Source organism: Helianthus annuus, chromosome 4 (assembly GCF_002127325.2).
Source record: "Helianthus annuus cultivar XRQ/B chromosome 4, HanXRQr2.0-SUNRISE, whole genome shotgun sequence".
Classification (NCBI taxonomy): Eukaryota; Viridiplantae; Streptophyta; class Magnoliopsida; order Asterales; family Asteraceae; genus Helianthus; species Helianthus annuus.
Window position 1 is genome coordinate 120502613 of NC_035436.2, and position 5279 is coordinate 120507891.

Here is a 5279-nt window from a genome sequence, read left to right on the forward strand (position 1 = left end):
GGGGGGGTTGAGAGAGATGGAAACTAGGGTTCGATTGTGTTTTGTGTTATGGCAAACCATCAGTATCATGTTCCCGTTCTCGTGTATATGTGCAAAGGGACTATCCGGGCCCCCTTTGGGCTTCGTTCGGGTCATGAATCCAATTACATAAGGAATTGAGTTTGGGCCAAAGGTATGCTAACCCAAAGAAAAGGGGTGTGCGATCGGGTAGGGGTATGCGACCCAAGTGTTCTTTAAAAACAAATCATTTACTAGTAACCAAACAAGTCATAATTAATCAGAATTATTTCATTTAATTCACATAATAAGTTCATAGATACAACGCACAATAAACATTAAAACAACCGTTACGCGGTCAATGATCCAGGAAAAATACGAGTTGTCACACCAAACATCCACAAATCTTCGTTCAGCCTTCCTCTTAGATTTCGAGGACGAAATCTCCTAAAGTAGGGGAGACTGTAACGCTTCGCACATTTGTACTTTCCCGAGTTAGCAAGCATTGTTGTACTTTCTGTTTTTTTAGACACTTGTACTCTAGTTGTACTCTATTTTTGCGTCAATTTGTAATCCGAGACAATTGATCGTAATGGAAACGTAAGTCTTTTAATTATATTCATGTTAAACTTATGTGCAAACTTTTACTCATAATTCACATTTTGAACGCTATGTTATGCATGATTCTTAATTTCACGATACACATTGATTACTCGTTACTCGAAAATCCGACTAAAACACATAAAATAACCAAACTTGAAACTCAAAACATTGGAAAAGGGTCGGTTCGCACGAACCTGCAGATCCGCACCAAGTACATCCGAGCGAGATTATAGGAAACCCTAATTTCACTCCTAGCCTATAAATAGGCACACTACCACACTCCACATTTTGCCCAATTCTTTGCAAACACTCCCTAGCTCTCTTTGGCGACCAGAACCTGTTGTAAGGATCCTTCCTTCATTTCCAATTACATTTCATTTCATTTTCTTGCATTTTTATCATAAATTCTTAAACTTTTCACAAAACCCTCTTGATTCAATCTATCTTAAGGATGGTTTCCACTAGTCTTGCTTGGGCAAACTGCTGGGGAGCATCATACATACGAGATTGAATCAAAGTTGGTAAATCGTAAACATTTTACAACTTAATCATAACTTTCTTTTTGATTATTACATTATCTTGAAGGAATCTGGAACCCACCGGACCCTTGACTCATTTCATAGTCAAGGATTTGCGATAGGGTTAATTTCCATCAAGAAACGATTTGTTTTGAATGGATCAAACAACTGTTTTCAAACATGACAGTCGGTTCACATGGACGGACTATGTCCATCCGCACGAACGGATAACCCTCTGCGTATTCTGTTTTGATTTTCACTTCTTTTCTCAGACCTGTTTATCATTGTTTAACTGTTTTATCTACTGATTCAAATAAATTAAACAACTACTTCACCATTTCAATCAAATCAATTTTAAACTAAAACTTTACGCAACTTTAACAGTCGGTTCGTACGGACGGACTATGTCCATCCGCACAAACGGACATTTTACCTAAACTGAATTGCTTTACCTTCTGTTTTAATATCAGCTACTACATCTGACCATTTTATTTACTGTTTTGAATTATTTACTTTACTGTTTTCAACCAAATCAGTTCATAATCAAACCTTAACAGCTGGTCCATTTTTAACAGGAAACCCCATTCGTACGAATGGACTATGTCCATCCGCACAAACAGACTGTTGATTTTTTTAACTCGTATAATTTCCGTATTTTACGATCTGATACGACACTCTTTACCCATTTTAGTGTAATCTCAGTGCTTAAACTTCATCAACTCCGCGCGCGGTTTAGTGTTTACCTTACGCGAAATTGTGAGTATACTCGATGCCATTTTCATTTTAATCACTTTGGGTGTAACATGTACAATATACAAAAACATGCAACACTATGATACTTGTTTATTCAAATCACACTCTATCCACAATTAAACATGATAACATGTTATACTTATTAGACTCTTATGCTCTGTATACATTGTGTCTATATGCTCATTAACTTTGCAAGCCTACATTAACAATTATAGCGCTATAGGATTAACACACCGCCCGTATTCTTGAGGTATTGTTAACTAAGACACATTACACCCTCTTCGTGTTGACGATGTTGGGTAATCACGATTGCGTTGGAAACTTTGGTTTGACATATAGTTTACACCCGTTCAGCATATCTGTAACTTGTATACATTATTCATGTTGGATATGAGCACGTTCAAACATTTTTATATTATGCTATGTATTCAAACTTTTATACTTGCCAATATATTTGTTGATCATTATTTTAATACATGTTGAAGGGTGAAAGATGTTGCTTTTGGAAGAAACAAGTTTAGGGTGGACTTAGAAACACACCTAGTTAATAAACAATGTTTGAAATTTGTTTCATGTCTTGTTATGTTTGGCTTGATTTGAACAATGTATTCACTTTAGTCTTTTATGAAATATTTATTAATGATATTGTCACCATTAGTGTTATGATGCTACGAACAATCATGTTTTCGTCTCACTCCAAGGTTTCCGCCATCGGTTGGGGTGTAACACAATGGACATGAATCGCAGGTCCAAGCCGCAAGTATGTTGACTCTTGGAGCCACCACATCCAGCTTTAAAATCTGCGGTGTGATAACATTCGGTCCTCTAGATGAAAACGCCGCAACCACCGGTGATGGTCTTATGCCTATTTTTGTCGCGAAAAACGCAAGATTTTCCTTTAGGTTTTGAACTTTCATAACATATTGTTTGATTATGTTCCCTTCTTTTTCACTGACAGCCACCGTAGGAAGAAGGTGTTGGTCGGCGGCCAAAGCGCCACCGTTGCTAGCGGTGTTAGACACATGGGACGAACTAGGATCTGGGTTGGTTGAATTATTATTATTACTCCCCATATAAACCAAAGGATACATTTTTTTTCCGGTGAAAGATTTCGACCCCCTTTGTAAACTAAAACATCGGTAAACTATATCTCTGGTTCCTAACTTCATAGTTGCTAGAAAATCTCTATCAATTGTGCTTGCACCAACTGTCAACATCCATGGAGAAACATTGGTTATGCTAACTGGTTAAGGTCCTTCATTTCCAGCATCACATGAAACAAGAATTCCTAATTCCATTGCACCGAATGGACAAACTATCGCGATGATGCTCCTCCGCCTAATGAGATCAACAAGATAATAACACTGTCAACCACGGCCTGATCAATGGCGGAGAGAATATCAAAAATTAAACAACCACCAGTCCAGCATACTATGTATGCTGCAATTCTTGCGCCAGGTGACATTCCTTGAGCTGTAAATAAACAAATGTAACTAGTAAAATTTCAAAAATTGGTAAGGTCTTCAGACATACACTTACATTGGAGTTTGAAAAAATTAGAGAGAATCTACCAAAAGGAACCCCTTGTAAAAAAGTTGGATTCGCCTTAGACCCTGAGCTCCAACTAAAAAACATATAAAGATACAAATAACATTTCTAAACCTGTAAACAAACGTGTCTAGTTAAAATCACATCAATTGATATGGTCTGAAATAATTGCAAACTTTACCTCTTTCTCACTGAGTACATTAAATTTTATTTCAAAAATAATGTATAACACTACAAATAACATTTCTCAACCTGTGCCATAACCATACCTGAAAAGACAAGCTCCATGCACGGGTGACCCTGTATTCGTCCCATGGCTGTCTTGATCCCTCGGAGATTTATACTTTTCGTCTTTGTTGGCTGCTTCATATCCTGGATAAAACGATCTTGCACCTACAATTTTATTATTACAAGATCCCTTCCAATGGGTTGAGGTGGGCTGAATCTGGTGTCATTGAAGCTTTAACTCTCTAGACAAATGCCGGTGACCACAACATTTTGCTCAACTGATTTATCATGTGACTCGAGCCCAAGAAACATAGGGCTTCTTGTGGTTTGCAGCTTATATTTTGTATCCAGTATGATTCTCACCACACCATGTTCGGTCGATAAACGTTCTACTTCTTCCTCTGGTTGTGTGACACCCGGCTTTTCAGGCCGTACCGTACAATTGTAACACGTGTTGTGAATAGATAAAAGGCCATATTTGACTGATTATGATGTTTATATGTGAAATTTAATGAGTTGGTAAATGTAAACTTTGGTAAAAATTATGTTGGCCACGGTAAGTTAAACGCTTATCGCGTAACGGTTAAAATGCGAAACGAACGTCGGTGACCACCCGATCAGTGTTAAAATCCTAAAAATAGTTTGTTATGATTAGAATAGTTATTTTAATCATATCCGTGTGAAAAATAATTTAAAACGCTAGAAACTCTATTTTTCGAGTTTAAGCGCGTACCGCGCGATGCAGCGCGTGTGCCGACAAAACACTGTCAACACAGCCTGTTAAGGCAACTGATAGTCATTTTAGTGATAATTTGATGAGTTTATTACTTTAGAATGATAAAAATAAATAAAAACACTTAAATTCCTATTTTTGCGATTTTAAGCGCGTACCGCGAAGCACAGCGCGCATACTGCCAAATACCGGCAACGTAGCCAGTCCCGGCAAACAAAATATTGTTCAATAATATTTTGATGAGATTATTTTTATAGAGTGATAAAAATAATTTAAAACGCACTAAAACGGGATTAAAACGCTAGATAAAATACCCGGTATCCAGTAAAATACATGGTTTTAACTATATACATTATATATATAGGTATATATGCATAGGTGGGGGTGTGTATGAGAGAGAGTAGTACTTGTTGGCAGCCATGCATGGTATTTCACTTTCTCTCTCTTCCAATTATAGGCCATCTTGAGAGGTGATGATGATGATGTTTCCCTAAATGCTCTACATACTTACACTGTCGAAGAAGCTATTTTTTTCAAATTACCAATTCTCTCTCTCTTAAAATCAGCCGAAACACCCCCCATATCACCTTAATTTCGAAAATCTTAACTTGTACTTGAAGATTCAAGCTCATTCCAAGGTGATTTCATGGCCATTCGAAGATTTGAAGGTGATTCCAAGGAGTTTCAAGCAAGAACCAAGCTTCATATCATCTTTTTAATCAAAAACCCACTTGAATCTTGAGGGTATAAAACCATTCTTTTTAAACATGTTCTTGATTCTTGTTGATGAAAATAATAGTGAAGGATATTTCTTGAATCTTGGAATGAATCACAAACTTGAATCAAACAAAGAATGAGATTTTAATCGAAGTAAAAATAAGTGTGTATGAGTGTGTATA

General features: G+C 36.9%; 1 pseudogene; it reads right to left on the minus strand.

Annotated features, from left to right (window-relative positions):
• Positions 1-2539: 2539 nt before the first annotated feature.
• Positions 2540-4842, minus strand: LOC110933660 (annotated as a pseudogene).
• Between the last annotated feature and the right edge of the window lie 437 nt (positions 4843-5279).